Below are 17,707 nucleotides of genomic sequence, written 5' to 3'. Positions count from 1 at the left end.
ACGCAGCTTGCCCTGGCGAATCTCTCATAGTCCGAATGCCTGCCGTGCCGGCGAGTGTGAGCGAGGGCACCAGCAACCAACAGCAAATGGCGCTGCGCCGTATCTCGGCCGCGGAGGAATCTCTTGCTGGCGCCATTAACCGTAGCAGCACTCCTTTTCTCCCCTTTGCCCCGTGTTACTCGCTGCAGCTATGTCTGCTTTGTGTGATAAGGACGACCGTTTATTCTCGGCGTGACGCACCCATAAATTTTTGCCCGCATTTTAGCGTCGGAAAATTTGTTTCTCAACCACTGCAGTTTCACATCGTTACGTCTGGATCTCACTGGGCGCCATGTTAGCGACTAACACATTGTACGAGTATATATTGTAGTTACCTTCCTATTCAAGGACATTCCAAAAGGGTCGTCATCATTACTTAGAATTTTCCAGCAAAAGACTAAGCCAAAGTTTTGGAGATGTCCGTCTTTAAGTGATTAAGGACAAATGTGAAAACTGAATGTGCTGGCAAGTCACACTTGTAAACCAGAGCAATATAATCGTACACATAGAGAAAATATTCAAGATCAAAGACATTGTCTGAGCCTAGTCATACAATTGAGTAAAATACTTGCAGCCACTTTTAGGAGAAATGGCCAATAAATAAGTCTCTGAAGCAAACCGGTTTGTATGTATGCCTCCTATTAATCTACCATCTTGGACTCGATCTTGGTGTTAACAATTAGCGAGTATCTTTATTTTTCAGATCAAAATGAATCCTGGTGGCTGACTATTAGCGCGAATAGACGTATGCTGTCATGCGTAACAACTAGCCTGAGTTACGCTGCAGCGTAAATAATGCACTAGTTTATAATAATTATCGTGAGTTACGTTATAGTAGATGCTGTCAGTAATACTGATTAGCGTGAGTTATCTTACACCGCGATTTTTCCACAAAGTTAAGTCTGTACTGGTCTCTAATAAAAAGCGTGAGTTGCGCTATATGAATGCCCTTCTGTGCCTGTGCATTGCTGCTTGTGCGCACAAAACTTTCTAATTTAGAGGTGTCGCCATAATCGAACAAGTAGTTTCAACTTGCTCCTCTTTTTTTCATAATGAAACTCAGCGGCAACACAGTCTTCGAAAGACCTCTTCACATCTTACGGTCCTCGCGGTGGCTGAAATATATCTTTTGTCTTTCAGCTAGAGTTATAAGAGTACCGTAATCTTTACCGGTTTCGACAAATCAATTTGTCATCATCAGAAGGTCACAAAATGAGGGACATTATAAATCTTTAGAATTTGGTTACACATTTACGTGAAGTATAAGAAATACATTACATAAGCTTATATAGTACGGTTTACATATGTTCTTCACAGAAGCATAGTGCCGTGCTATGTACAGAATGTACATACTACACTGTATGTAATCACTGTAAACACAGATTGATACTTTATCGTATCTGAACCACATTATGTATCTGTCGTGCTAGCAGTAAGAAACTTATACAGAAAATGTAACGAAGATGTATAAACACATCATTTATACAACATTTGAAAAAAAACATGGTACATAGTTCTACATAAAAAAAGGAATAGGCTAATTTTCACATTTTATAAGAAATGACATGTAATCAAAACAGTGTCGGTTTTTCAATGCAAGTTGATCATTCAATAAACCTTTTGAACTTAGGTACGAATGTTTATTTATTTCAAATTCCTCTAAAAGGTTCATTTTGTAGCCCCCGTCAACCAATGTAAAATTTCTATGATAAGCAAGGATGGAGCAGGAAATACGTGTTTCTCTGTTTTGAGATCTTCTGACTTACATGAATTCTCGCCGTTTATTGATCAAGTGCTCACGAAAGAAGATACTGACATCTGCTAAATCAGTACCAAGTAAGTTTCTGAAATATTCTCCTTATACTTCACATAAATGTATAGCCAAGGTCTAAAGATTTATAATATCCCTAATTTTGTAAGCTTCTCAAGATGACACGTTAATCTGTCGAAACCGCTAAAAAAATAATAAAAATATATTTGCAACTGGCAACTGAAGTTTATTCGGAAAAATATGTACTAGAGTTGCTGGAAATTACAGCCATGGATAAAATAAAAAAAATGTTCTCTTCTTATTAAAGAAATTTTATTCTTAATATTTAAGTTATATATTTGCTTATGTGGTACTGCTAAAATCACAGATACTTCTTTCTAAAAAGTAATATAGCTTTCATGGCAGTAGGGGAGAGTGTTATACGTTCCTATACTTTCAGGCTTTCGCCTCTAGCCAACCCCATAAGAGAAGTTTACCATATGTTTTACTCCATTTTTAAATGATGACATCCAATTTTTATGAGCTGGAGTCTTTTTCTGAAATGTCAAAACTTACTTTCTAACATTAAGATTTTTTTTACAAAAACGAAAACATGTTACAAGGCACAACGTGATCATGTACGTAGGAATAAATATTCGATTGAAATTTAAAGGCGTTCAATGGAGAATATCTTCTCAGTACTGTGCTTAATTGTCCATTTGTGACATCATTACTCTACCACACGCCGATAATCAGTAACTGAAATCATACTACCCAGAAGCATTACCAGAAACTAAGAGATATTTGTACAGATTATGAAAGGTATCTGCGGAAATCATGAACAGTATGGACTATTAAAATTCCACGAACAATAAATGATTTTAATTTACCATCCAAAGATTAAGGCTGTCTCATCCAACTGGAGTTTGCTTGTTGTTCTCAATCAGGCAATCGCTGTGTTCATAGGCATTGTACTGTATGAAATTGAAAATTTGTTTGACAAGAAATTATATAAATAGGCCTACATGAACTGCATAAGGGATAAACGCTGTGGAATGTATCCTATGGAACAGAGTTTGGAACACATGGGATAAAAAATTATCAGTGAAATTTTATTTATACTGGATTTCACATTTATTTTACGTAATCAGTTTAGCGAAGGACTACATACACTCCTGGAAATGGAAAAAAGAACACATTGACACCGGTGTTTCAGACCCACCATACTTGCTCCGGACACTGCGAGAGGGCTGTACAAGCAATGATCACACGCACGGCACAGCGGACACACCAGGAACCGCGGTGTTGGCCGTCGAATGGCGCTAGCTGCGCAGCATTTGTGCACCGCCGCCGTCAGTGTCAGCCAGTTTGCCGTGGCATACGGAGCTCCATCGCAGTCTTTAACACTGGTAGCATGCCGCGACAGCGTGGACGTGAACCGTATGTGCAGTTGACGGACTTTGAGCGAGGGCGTGTAGTGGGCATGCGGGAGGCCGGGTGGAGGTACCGCCGAATTGCTCAACACGTGAGGCGTGAGGTCTCCACAGTACATCGATGTTGTCGCCAGTGGTCGGCGGAAGGTGCACGTGCCCGTCGACCTGGGACCGGACCGCAGCGACGCACGGATGCACGCCAAGACTGTAGGATCCTACGCAGTGCCGTAGGGGACCGCACCGCCACTTCCCAGCAAATTAGGGACACTGTTGCTCCTGGGGTATCGGCGGGGACCATTCGCAACCGTCTCCATGAAGCTGGGCTACGGTCCCGCACACCGTTAGGCCGTCTTCCGCTCACGCCCCAACATCGTGCAGCCCGCCTCCAGTGGTGTCGCGACAGGCGTGAATGGAGGGACGAATGGAGACGTGTCGTCTTCAGCGATGAGAGTCGCTTCTGCCTTGGTGCCAATGATGGTCGTATGCGTGTTTGGCGCCGTGCAGGTGAGCGCCACAATCAGGACTGCATACGACCGAGGCACACAGGGCCAACACCCGGCATCATGGTGTGGGGAGCGATCTCCTACACTGGCCGTACACCACTGGTGATCGTCGAGGGGACACTGAATAGTGCACGGTACATCCAAACCGTCATCGAACCCATCGTTCTACCATTCCTAGACCGACAAGGGAACTTGCTGTTCCAACAGGACAATGCACGTCCGCATGTATCCCGTGCCACCCAACGTGCTCTAGAAGGTGTAAGTCAACTACCCTGGCCAGCAAGATCTCCGGATCTGTCCCCCATTGAGCATGTTTGGGACTGGATGAAGCGTCGTCTCACGCGGTCTGCATGTCCAGTACGAACGCTGGTCCAACTGAGGGGCCAGGTGGAAATGGCATGGCAAGCCGTTCCACAGGACTACATCCAGCATCTCTACGATCGTCTCCATGGGAGAATAGCAGCCTGCATTGCTGCGAAAGGTGGATATACACTGTACTAGTGCCGACATTGTGCATGCTCTGTTGCCTGTGTCTATGTGCCTGTGGTTTTGTCAGTGTGATCATGTGATGTATCTGACCCCAGGAATGTGTCAATAAAGTTTCCCCTTCCTGGGACAATGAATTCACGGTGTTCTTATTTCAATTTCCAGAGGTGTATTTATATAAAAATGTAATGGTTGCTGGTGCGTGCAACAAATAATCAGATACATTGCGTGCTGGGCTTAATGGTAAGTAGTCACACACGCACTTCAGATTCATAGTAACTCCACGCAGTCGATAGAAAAGCAACTGCACGAACTATAACATACACCACAAACACCCATAGTCGGCAAAAGGTTTGCTCCACCGACATAACGCAAAACGAGGGAAACTCAAGTCGTGGAATTGAGTCAAAGGCAGATCACATCGGGAATGCCTGTAAAACACAGCGTACAAGTGAAGGCGATGTAATTCAGGCCCTACAAATACAAATTAAGAACGGAAAACAGACGAGCTGAAGGCTCTATCGTTTTTCGAACACGTGGCTCTAGCCACACAAAGTCAGACCAAGAAAAATATAAAAATTCCGAAAAGCCGCTTAATCCGTGGGAGAATTACCTATATAAGTAAATTACAGCGGAATAATTGCAAGATGAATCAGATCTCGAGAACTGAAGGTTCTCCAAAACAACGATGATCCCGTTTGTTTGAGCAAACAAAGGCACACGCTCCAATGAATGGAAATTACGGAATACTGACGAAACTAACGAAACGGAAGAAGAAACACAAGAAACACACGCACATTCACACTGGGAAAGACGAATTATAATTGAGACCTAGCAGAGATCAAACAACATACCCCCACATTTCTAAGATTTGGTAGAACAAAGTAACTATTAGTTAAAAAAAAAAAAAGGTACCACTTCCCATTCCAAATAAAAATTTTCTGCATGATTATAAATGTTTGAAGCTGGAAAAGAAATGAATTAAAACTTCGGCTAGGCTAAAACTTAAACAGACTCAGTTACCATGCTCATTATTGCAAATGAGCTGGCACGAGCAACCTCTCTCTTAAAAATCCCAGAACGGAGTGACCGGCACCCTAAGCTAATCAGGGTTTCCAAACACAGGTAGCGGAAGTTGTCAGAGAACACCCTTACCGCAACTTGACAAGTTATTCACAATACCCCTTCGACTGGAAAGGAACGAATCCTCTTTGCCATTCCCTAAGCTTACACTAAAGTTGGATAGACTGCCACGGTAGCAACTAGAAGCTTACTAGCCATCAGGCATTATGAAATCTCGATACACATACGCATTCATTCACTCTGCCATTCTAAGACGGTAAGAATGGATAAGAAGGATAGCAGTAGAATATAAATACGTAGTAATTAATTGTGGGGATGGTATACGAAGCACAGTTGCGTAATAAATCAACGCATGGATATAAAACAGACACAGAGTAAATATGAATTCTCGACTTTATGCAGCTGTGGCTGATGGGAGCATGCTCAGATGCCAATTCCTGTTTCATGTTTATTGAATGCACCAAATGTACAAGGTGCTAAAGAACATGTGAAATGACGTTAATTTTTTTGAAGGGGCTAATATGGAGACGCTTCAGACCCAGTTAAAAGTTAATACATTTTCAAATAGAAGCTTTCGGAAACTAACACAAATTTCTATTTTCAAGCCATTGGACAAACTCAGTTCATTTGTGTAAAATGCTTCATGATGATTGTCCTTCGTTTGTTTCAGAGTATAAGATGGTGTGCGACTGAGGAAGTGTGGTAACTGTTCGTATGTCACATAAATTTTTCTAAAAATACATAGAATTTTTACTCGTCACAAAATTCTCTACCTGAATAATTAACAGTATATTCCAAACCGCTTGAATATGTTCTACAGAACTTACATGTGTAGAACTCGAAATATTTGCCGGCCGGAGTGGCCGAGCGGTTCTAGGTGCTTCAGTCTGTAGACGCGTGATCGCTACGGTCGCAGGTTCAAATCCTGCCTCGGGCATGGATGTGTGTGATGTCCTTAGGTTAGTTAGGTTTAAGTAGTTCTATGTTCTAGGGGACTGATGACCTCAGAAGTTTAGTCCCATTGTGCAGAGAGCCATTTTTGTTTTAGAAATATTTACAAATCTTTTGTAAAACACAGTATCATCTGTAAAGACAACAAAATGGTAAAAACTGCTTATGGCAGTCTCTAGCGCGCATTCCTTCATGTGATTCTAAAATGAAGTCACTAGGATAAAGTATCGACCAAAAAACATCGTATTAGCCCAGGTAAACTGTCCTCTAGGTATAAACCTCTCCATGTCTTGCCTAGTTTTTCCCCCGATCGTTTCTTAATTGACTATTCTTAGACGTTAGTTGTACAGTTATTTCTCTTTCTCATCTATTACTCTTGGACTTTAAGTCGGCAGTTAGTTCTCATTCTAATATTGTTACAGTTACCTCTCATCTCGTTGAAAATTTCCTGGTCCAGACGTGGTTGTTCCTCATCTCCCGAATCACTACAGTTGCTCCCACTGACCTCATTTTTGAAGTAATGTTTAATGGGTGAATACAGAAGTGGTTTTTTATTTTAGAGAAGAAGTGTTTAAGATAAAATGAGAGGCTTTCGGAGAGGATAAATGTCTTTATGAGACTGATATATTCTTTTGTTTATTACATTTCCATAAATAGTAACAGAGAGAATGACACGATTTCGCAATGTAGTGTATTGTAATGTAATAATACAGGGATCCACTGGATAGTTATGTTTGGCTTGTACCATCTGTATGCCCAAAGAAAGTTCTCACTCTGTAACGGATCGAATGGAGATGATATGACCAGATAATTAATGATTGTTTCATATTTAGTAACTTCTGAGGTCATCAGTCCCCTAGACTTAGAACTATTTAAACCTAACTAACCTAAGGACAACGCACACAGCCATACCCGAGACAGGATTTGAACCTGCGATCGTAGCAGCAACGCGGTTCCGGAACCTAGAACCTAGAACCTAGAACCTAGAACCGCACGGTCACAGCGGCCGGCAGACAGCTTCACCCCAAGTATTCCATGTCCAGTTCTCTTATCCGAGCACATGCTTATATAGTGGAATTGTTCACAATTTATTAAGTAACTAATTATTTAAGTTGTTAAATGAGCTTTTACGAAAAACGCGTTGCTTTAAACAATGACTAAAGGAACAGAAGTGATGAATGACAGGTAAAAAACCTTCGACTAAACGGTGATCGAAGCCGAGACCACTTTATCCATCTTCTAACGCTTAAACACATACTTAACCAGCGACATTAAATAAACATACAGACAGTAATTAATCATTTTCATCAGCAAAAGATGAAAGAAAAAGTAGAACTAGTAGTTTTAGTAAATATTCGGTCGTGGCCGATCTCGCTTCATAGATTTATGATGTATAGTTTCGTATTTCGATCTGAAGAGCACACTCTGTTAGAACACACTGTCGCACAGGACGTATATTTTGAAAAACCGAAGAAAAACAATATTCTTTTCAATGTTTGAAATGTTAATGAATGTAGTGATTCAGTCAGGGACTGCTCATTAGGCAGTTAGTAGTATGCACGTGAGGGACTATGAGCAACATACATAATTCGTCGTTCCACTGAGGTACTACGTCACCTGAATATACTTACGAATCATACTGATATGAATAGAATTAAGCACATGGGGAAACGCTGCTTGCCAGAGACAGCAGTTTCGACATTCAGGTGACGACCGTTCCTAGCCTGTCGAACATCAGTATCTTTTATAATACGACAAGATACTTTACTTGAAGAAATGACACTGTGTTTAGAAGTCTACGATCGTATAACATGTACTTTCTTTACTTAAACTTAATCGAAACAAATATTCAATTACGAACTGAATTTTCCGCTTGTGCATCGAAACCCTTAATAGGTATAGGGCATTTTTCCAATCCAGAGAGGACTGAGGTAAAGCTCAGTAATATTTCTGTGCTGGCGTTACATCGTACTTTGCTAGCAATTAAGGTTTCCTGCTGGAATGAAATATGGCTCTCTAGAGGAGCGGAGTATCTGCTCTGCGCTGATGAACCGCCTGCTTAATCTTCATTTAAACTGACATGAAGCGTCTGCCATCTAGCGGCGGAATACTGAAGCGGTAACTTCAGATCAAAACAGTGCGTGCTGGGCGGCACCTGAGAAGACAAATTTCCGTGATTTCTTCATTAAGGTGTTAAAATGCACGACATAAAAATCTTTCCTCTCATGTAACGCCATTACAACTCAGTATTCCTCTGACTTTTTAAAGAGTAAAGTTGTTCTGTTTTTGACCGATGGACAGGAAGTCTGCAGTCACGAAAAATTCTCTCTCCTTCTACAGATCTACTGGCAGGTACAACCTAGTAATAGCCCGTGCACGTCATCAGTGTGATGTAGTAGTTCTGTGTTTGGATTTAGAAGATGTGTCTCTGTTGAGGCATACGTGCAACGAACAGACGTTTAGTTGTAGCGGAAAAAATTTTTTTTAAAGAAAAGGGACTAGGGCAACCTTATGTATTCTATAACATACGTATTCGGTAGCAAAACATTTGAAATTATTTAGGTAGTCATGAAAATACTTTAAGAGATGAAATACTTCTTGGAACAGGAGCAATTCCTTGATGTATCGCCGAATATATGTGACTGTGGCGTGAAGTTACGAACCACGTGCTGATATAAAAGACACGCACAAAAATATCGCTTGCTGCAAGCTAACTTGCAATGTTGACAAGTAGTAATATTGGCAAGTCTTCCAGTAAGCGTACTGACTAACAGGGAACAAGTTTCCTGTCGCAGACCGAACACTATTCACTTTCGTTATCATGCACCGCGCTTCCAAAATGAATAGCTACTTGTGCCTATGACGGTTTTCAGCTTCTCACAGATGTAATGAATAATAAAGTATTTGCGTTTCCGTGCAAATGCTTTGGTGTAATCTCTTAAGATATTTTCCTACTCGTAAAATGTATGTCAGAGGTAATGAGAGTTGACATCTGAGAACAGCTTAAGAAATTGCGAATCTTGACTTACTGCACAGTAGTGCATTAACCTCTGTTAAACACGAGTTTTATTGTGATCCATACCAGATGATAAGGGAAAAGCAGGTAATCTTCAGAATATACAGGTATGCAGATTTCTACAAATCAAGTAAAACTGATGAAAGTAATCATAACTCAGAAATATTAGGAGAGAATGTAGCGATAGTTGTCCAACGTGTTTAAATCATGTCACGGCAGGAATAGAACACGAAAATAAAAGCCGAGGAAACAGATTAAAGTTCAGAACTTTGGCTGATATGTGCAGCATGTGAGACACAGTGGGAACAAAGTGAATTAGAATTATAATTATCCAGAGCAGCAATAACACACTCGCAGCGAAGTGTGATGTTACAACTATACTTCTTATTTCCTGAACGCGTTCTCACTGTAGCAAGGATCGGAAATGTCGGGTGGTAGTGTTGGTCAGGGGAGGGGGGGGGGGAAGCGAGGAGTGAGCAGCAACGATTAGAATCACACCAAGCCCGTTTCGAACGTGCCCAACGGATGTCACTCCAATTGTTTGCTGCTGGAGACATTTAGACAACTGTTATGGTCTAGCAGGAAAATGCACATGTTTACGACGAATTCTATCAGTATGCCTTTAACGTATACATCATCTCTCAACGACCTGAAGATTCTCCAGTAACGACACATAGATCTAATTCCACGAGAAGGTGTAGGTCTCCTTTTCGCAGAAAGATTACTATCGTATGGTTAACGATACGTACACCACAAATGTGGCTTCCAATTGAAGCAACAGGCCGTTGAACCACATGGAATAATTATTATTATACCAGAAATTTTGTACCGTCGAGCGGTTACTTGTTACGGCAGCAAAACATTTACCATTGTTACAGCGTACGACTTTTATGAACGTGAAGAATATAAGGTCTATCCATCTGCACAGTTAGAGATTTGACACAAAAGATGTGAGCAAAAATTAGTGCCGAACACCTCTCCAGAAGTATCAGGAAAATATGACTAGCAGACTAACTTAAATTCAAGAAAATTACACCCAGAGTTAATAATTATATCAATTCCACGTCTCCGTACAATTACACACTACGAATCACTGTAAAGTCGATGGCAGAAGGTACGAAGGGGTTTCAATAAGTGATGAAACACATTTTCTTTCTGAAAGCAGGTTGGTTTTATTCAGGATTCCAATTCACCGTATTATTCCTCACTCTTGTGGCTCCAAACTATTTTTCAACATAATATCCTTTCAAAGTAAAGGAAAAAAAAGAAAAAATCAGAGTAGGTGTTAAAATCCATGGAGAAGAAATAAAAACTTTGAGGTTCGCCGATGACATTGTAATTCTGTCAGAGACAGCAAAGGACTTGAAAGAGCAGTTGAAAGGAATGGACAGTGTCTTGAAAGGAGGAATAAGATGAACATCAACAAAAGCATACCGAGGATAATGGAATGTAGTCGAATGAAATCGGGTGATGCTAAGGGAATTAGACTAGGAAATGAGACACTTAAAGTCGTAAAGGAGTTTTACTATTTGGGGAGTAAAATAACTGATGATGTTCGAAGTGGAGAGGATATAAAATGTAGACTGGCAATGGCAAGGAAAGCGTTTCTGAAGAAGAGAAATTTGTTAACATCGAGTATAGATTTAAGTGTTAGGAAGTCGTTTCTGAAAGTATTTGTATGGAGTGTAGCCATGTATGGAAGTGAAGCATGGACGATAAGTAGTTTAGCAAGAAGAGAATAGAAGCTTTCGAAATGTGGTGCTACAGAAGAATGCTGAAGATTAGACGGGTAGATCACATAACTAATGAGGAGGTATTGAATAGAATTGGGGAGAAGAGGAGTTTGTGGCACAGCTTGACTAGAAAAAGGGATCAGTTGGTAGGACATGTTCTGAGGCATCAAGGGATCACCAAATTAGTATTGGAGGGCAGCGTGGAGGGTAAAAATCGTAGAGGGAGACCTAGAGATGAATACACTAAGCAGTTTCAGAAGGATGTAGGCTGCAGTAAGTACTGGGAGATGATGAATCTTACACAGGATAGAGTAGTATGGAGAGCTGCATCAAACTAGTCTCAGGACTGAAGACCACAACAACAACAACATCCTTTCAATACGACAGCATTACGCCTTCTTACTGGGAGGTCTTGTATGACCGCATGGTACCAATCCACTGGTCGACGATGGAGCCAACGGGTTGCTGCGTCAATAACCTCAATCATTCGCGTGCTCCTTCACGCAGAGTGCATGGAAGTTGGGAGATCGGGCTGTTGGGCGCATGAGGAAGAATAATGGAAAGAAGTTTTGTGAGTTTAGTCTCGTTTGCGGAGACTAGTGTGTGTCCTTGCGTTGTCATGGAGAAGGATAAGTTCGTTTGCATTTTCGTGGCGACGAAAGGTTAAACTGTCTTCAGTTTTCTGGTGGTAGCTGTGTCCGGCCGGCCAGCGCGCGAGAGATTGGACAGGTCTGCGCGACCTTGTTATGACGACGACAAATACTTCACCCAAAGACTCAGAGTACTTTTTTCCACTGCCAGGTCTCCATAGACATACTGCAAGCGCCCATGAATACCTGCAATTCTCTGGTTTTCCCCCAAAAGAAACGTAAGGACAGGTCTCTGCTCGGAACATATTTCCGTTACAGACACCACTTTCAAGACTACATATAGCGCCGCCACATATAGCTTAATATACCACGATGTACCACAGAAAATTCCGAATTTTTTCAACCGATATTGACAGAGAAAAAAAAATGTGTTGCATTAATTACTGAATGCCCCCTCGTACGTTACGAACCACTATAACGTGCATAGCAGGAATTACTTTCTTCATGAATCTCAATATTAATGTTTCTTCCTATTGCATTTAAAATTGGAACATGGGAAACCAGGCAGCCCTGTGCCACTGTTATTTGCCTAATTGTACCTGTACGACCTCTGTGGACCAGACACTTCGGTGCTTAAATTGCATTTCTCAAGGTTTTGCTATGAAGTTCTTGCGAAATGTATGTTCTAGTGTTTTTTCAACATTTCTGTTACTCTCTGTTGCTAGTCAAAACGCCGTGACTACTCTTACCAACCTTCTTGTTACACGCCCCACGTCTCCAACTAGACCAGGGCCCAACATACACGTAGGTCACAAATCACTGACGCAAAAGGAAAGGTTACAGCAGCGAAAAGTAATTAATGTAGTGTAAAGAAATTTCGCGAATACATTTGTCTAGGAAACATACTGAAGTGATGTATATTACAAGATCACAGGTTAATGAAAGCGCGAGGTCAGCCGTTGCAAATGTGAAATTTTGTTACATTAATTACCGGTATAGCCGCATGATGTTGAATGCAAGCATGCAAACGTGCATGCATTGTGTTGTACAGGTGCCGGAAGTCAGTTTGTGGAATAAGGTTTCATGCTTGTTGCTCTTGGTGGGTTTAATATACGGACGGTTGATGCTATTTGTGGATGGCGCTGGAGTTGTCGTCAGATGATGTCCCATTCGTGCTCAAATGGAGACAGATCTGGTGATGGAGCAGGCCAAGGCGACGTGTCGACGCTCTGTAGAGCACGTCCGGTTACAACAGCGGTATGTGCGCGAGCGTTATCCTTATGCAGAACTACTCATGGAATGACATTCATAAAAGGCATAAAATAGGTCAAATCATCGGACTGACGTACAAATTTGCAGTCATAGTTGATCCGTGTTGCGGCTCGCGTTGGTTCCGTTGGTAGGTTTGCTTAGTGTAGTAGGGATAGTGGTGTCTCGTTTTCTTCTTGTGTTACAGGCGCCACTACGTTTGCTAGCGTTGTCTGCCCGCTAGTGGCAACAACAGCGGTTATCGATATCTAGTACGGTGGTACTATCTTTGAAGGGACGTCAAGTGGTTTCCCGGTCGGAGTGTGTTAGGGAGTTCGGATGGGACGGAGCAGCAGTGAGGTTCGGCAGCGTGAGGACATGCCGGGACTGCTGGCATCAAGCAGGCACTGCTGGATCGAGGGGCTGTAGTTGCGAGGCCAAAACCTCGTTGTCCACCCGTCCCAGGGCATTTGAGTTGAGTGAACATTAACCCAGCAGTGAAGCCTCCACTATTTTGAGATCACGATTGTTCGCGCTTTGCTGCTCGCAGGGTCGCTGAGATGAAGAGCAACGAGTGGAATGTTTGGAATTGGCGAAATTAATTTGCCACTTCTTATTATTAATCATTGAATTCCTTGTGTTATTATTGGTGAAGTTCAACCAGCGGTATTTTTCTGCCTAGTGGCCGCTAACGCCCCTGTTACCTGCCCTGGAGGTCAGCGTATTTTTGCATCGGGGTACCTTTCCTCGCCTTCCTGCTATTGTCCGATAAGGCGTGCAGTTCGACAGCCTCCTTGATTGTGATTCAGATATTTTGTTTCTTTTGGACTCCTTTGGTAGTAGTGGTTTCTTCTGCTTCTGGATGTTCTAAACACCGGACTCTGAAGACGCAGTGTTGTCCGCCATTTCCGCCTTGCCTGGGTTATTCCATCGTTGTATTGGTTATCAGACGTTAGGTAGATTTTGCAAGAGTGTTGGTCTGCGTTTAAACTGTCACTAGTTTGATTTGCCATCCAGTTAAATGAATACAACTCTTAGCTGCCTGTCTCATCGTTTACGAAGTTTAGCGACTTTCCTAGGCCGATACTTGGAGCACTGTCTGAGGCCCACTTCTCTCTCGATTTGATCAGATTGTGATGATTGTTTTATTTAATATTTTGATTTTGAATTATTACTGTTTGGGCCTCCAGACGACAAAGAGATTGAGTTTCTTGTTAATAAGGCCTCCAGCCGCGAGTGTGACTTGTCTTAAGAAATTTTAATTAGACAAAAAATCTTAACACTGAAATGTTGATGATTGTTCTTTAAATATCTCTCGAAGAAGTTTAATTCCTTCTCAAAAATTTGCTATCTAGGCCTTCAGCCGTCCAATTGTTTTTTTCAGTTATTACTATTGGGGTCTTCAGCCGACAAATAATTTGAATTTCTTGTCAATAAGGCCTTCAGTCGTGAACGCAATTGGTCTTAAGAATTTTTATTTATGGTCTCTTAATAGTGAAATTTTGATGATTGTCCTTTTTTTAAAATACTTTAGTATCTCTTGGAGAAGTTTAACTGGTTCTTAAGAATACTCCATTAGTAGTGTAGCGCTTGACGCAATCACGTCGATTAAATATTTGGGCGTAACATTGCAGAGCGATATGAAGTAGGACAAGCATATAATGGCAGTTGTGGGGAAGGCGGATGGTCGTCTTCGATTCATTGGTAGAATTTTGGGAAGATGTGGTACGTCTCTAAAGGAGACCGCTTATAAAACACTAATACGACATATTCTTGAGTACTACTCGAGCGTTTGGGATCCCTGTAAGGTCGGATTGAGGGAGGACGTAGAAGCAATTCAGAGGCGGGCTGCTAGATTTGTTACTGGTAGGTTTGATCATCACGCGAGTGTTACGGAAATGCTTCAGGAACTCGGGTGGGAGTCTCTGGAGAAAAGGAGGCGTTCTTTTTGTGAATCGCAGAACCAGCATTTAAGGCTGACTGTAGTACAATTTTACTGCCACCAACTTATATTTCGCGGAAAGACCACAAAGATAAGATAAGAGAGATTAGGGCTCGTAGAGAGGCATATAGGCAGTCATTTTTCCCTCGTGCTGTTTGGAACAGGGAGAGAAGATGCTAGTTGTGGTACGAGGTACCCTCCGCCACGCACCGTATGGTGGATTGCGGAGTATGTATGTAGATATGTAGATGTAGATGTAGATATAGAATTTGCTATCCAGGCCTTCATCCGTCAAATTGTTTTTTGAGTTATTACTATTGGGGCCTTCAGCCGACAAATAATTTGAATATTTGGTCAATAAGGGCTTCAGCCGTAAGTGCAACTTGCTTAAGAATTTTTTTTGATTAGATATTGTGTCTTAACAGTCAAATCTGATAATTATTCCTTATTGTCAACTTTATTTGGAATTGTTTCCAAATAAAGTGTACGTGATACAAAAAAAAAAAAAACGAAACTGAGCAACCAAAGGTAACTGATCACAGCCCCGTCCACATCGAATCCTGCCTTTCCCGAAGTACCAGGTCTCAATGGTATGTGGAATAACCACGTGAGTGCTCCTTCTGCCATATGAAACTGCACCCAAGACCATAAGTCCAGGTGTAGATCTAATGTGTCTAGCACGCAGAGAAGTTCACTGCAGGACCTCAACTGATCTCTTCCAACCCACACACGGCCATCACTTGCACCCACGCAGAAACCAGCCTCCTTCATAAAACACAACAGACCTCCAACCTACCCTCCAGTGAGCTCTCACCTGACACCACCGAAGTCGCAAATGGCGGTGGTTTGGGGTCAGTGGGATGCACGCTACAGGGCGTCTGGCTCGGGGCCATCCTAGAAGTAACCAATTTGTAAGAGTTCGCTGTGTCACTGTGGTGGCAACTGCTGCTTAGATTCCTACAGCGGATACAGAACGATACGCAAGAGCCATACCCCAAACACGACAGTCCTCCCTCTCGGTAGTGTCACGTGCCTGCCCAGAGCTCGGTGTTCTGCGACCGTACATTCCCGTGACCACCGCTGCCAGCAGTCATGTACATTGGGTACACTGCTGCTGCCTTTCTGCAGTATTGCAGAAGGAACATAAAGCTTGTGTTAGCCCTATTACATGACCTTGTTCAAACTCGATGAGGTATTGATAATCCCGTCGTTTCAAAAAATGGTTCAAATGGCTCTGAGCACTGTGGGACTTAACTTGTGAGGTCATCAGTCCCTTAGAACGTAGAACTACTTAAACCTAACTAACATAAGAACATCACACACACCCATGCCCGAGGCAGGATTCTAACCTGCGACCGTAGCGGTCGCTCGGTTCCAGACTGAAGCGCCTAGAACCGCTCAGCCAACCCGGCCGGCCCGTCTTTTCACTTTGAAGGAATTCTTGACTGACATCAACTCATCATATCCAGTCTCAAAGGCTGCTAACAGTCACGACAGTTACGACGTGTATTTAAAGTCAATTCACCATATCCACTGTAACCTCCCCACAAAATTTATTCTGTCACTTTTGTAACCTCCCTACAAAATTCTTTCCCATTTTTACCTCCCCACAAAATTTCGTTACCATTTTAGTGTAACCTCAAAACAGAAAAATTCCTAAACATCTCAAATTGTCGCTCACTTATAACTTTTCAATAATTGACTGTGAATTTAACCTGGTAAATATTGGACGTTAGTAGTGCTGCGTCATGGCCCTGAAAGATCATTCTGAATAAAAAGAGAAAAATTCTTACCTCAATGAAGTCGCCGGATAACGCATATATATCTGCTCTTACAATATTTTTTTTTTAGCACATCCCTGTGCAATGCTGGCCGATAGATTTGTCATTTATGAAAGGAAGCAACTGATTGTTCTTTTGCAACAATCGGAATGATCATGGATTGGAGAAATTAGTAAATTCTTTAAATTGAAATGAATGCTTGTTAAAAATTATTTTATATAAGAAAGATTATTATTAGGACATTTTTTAAAACATTTACATGGAAGTTCAGATAACATTACTAGATATGCACGAGGCTGCTTTTTACCTTATACAATAATACTCAGGCTCCGGCATCGCTGCACCGCGACCGGCCCAGCCAACACGATACACTATACCAGACCAGAACAGACTGTAGACTAGCCACTAGCAACAACTTACTGCTACAGCTACACAGTTCCTACTCAGTCAACACTACTCTCTGGTCAGCGATTTTCTTATACCTTGCATATCGCAGGCAGCGCATGAGCAATACATCGAAATTACATCTGCTCGGACCTCTTACACCAGTCTCAAAGGTTGCTAACGGTCACGACCATTACGACGTGTATTTAAAGCAAACCTGGTTCGTATCCTACTAGCACCATTCTTATGCGACTGGCGTGAAATCTGAAGACACATCATCTTTCAGATGTAGAAAACCGCCTACAGAACTTTCTTTTATGTCGCACAAATCCTTCTTACTGTTCTGATTATTTTTCCATCGGTGTACTGGAACTCAGAATATGTTCTTGGGTCACTATTATGTAGCTCATGTATTGTTGGATAACTTTCCTGTCTGAAATGTGTTTAACTAACAGGTACAGGTTATTTCACACCTGCAGCAACACATGATGTTACCTCTGGAATGGCACACCTGTTTTGAAAAAGGTAAACTTTATCTGTGATTGCTCGATTTGAGTGTTGGCTTACGTCCAACTTTGAACTGGGTATCAAATTTGCTGGGACTGGGTGTTCTAATTAGGTACGAAAAAGTGCCTGCATGGTTATTAGAGATCACAGTATTATTGCACCTATGGCTGAGGCCGCTTCGATCACCTTATCGTGAGTTTTCAGCTTGATATTTCACGAGGACGCAGTGGACCACATGATACCACATGAACAAATTTCTTG

Source organism: Schistocerca cancellata, chromosome 2 (assembly GCF_023864275.1).
Source record: "Schistocerca cancellata isolate TAMUIC-IGC-003103 chromosome 2, iqSchCanc2.1, whole genome shotgun sequence".
Lineage (NCBI taxonomy): Eukaryota > Metazoa > Arthropoda > Insecta > Orthoptera > Acrididae > Schistocerca > Schistocerca cancellata.
This window is presented reverse-complemented; position numbering follows the sequence as displayed.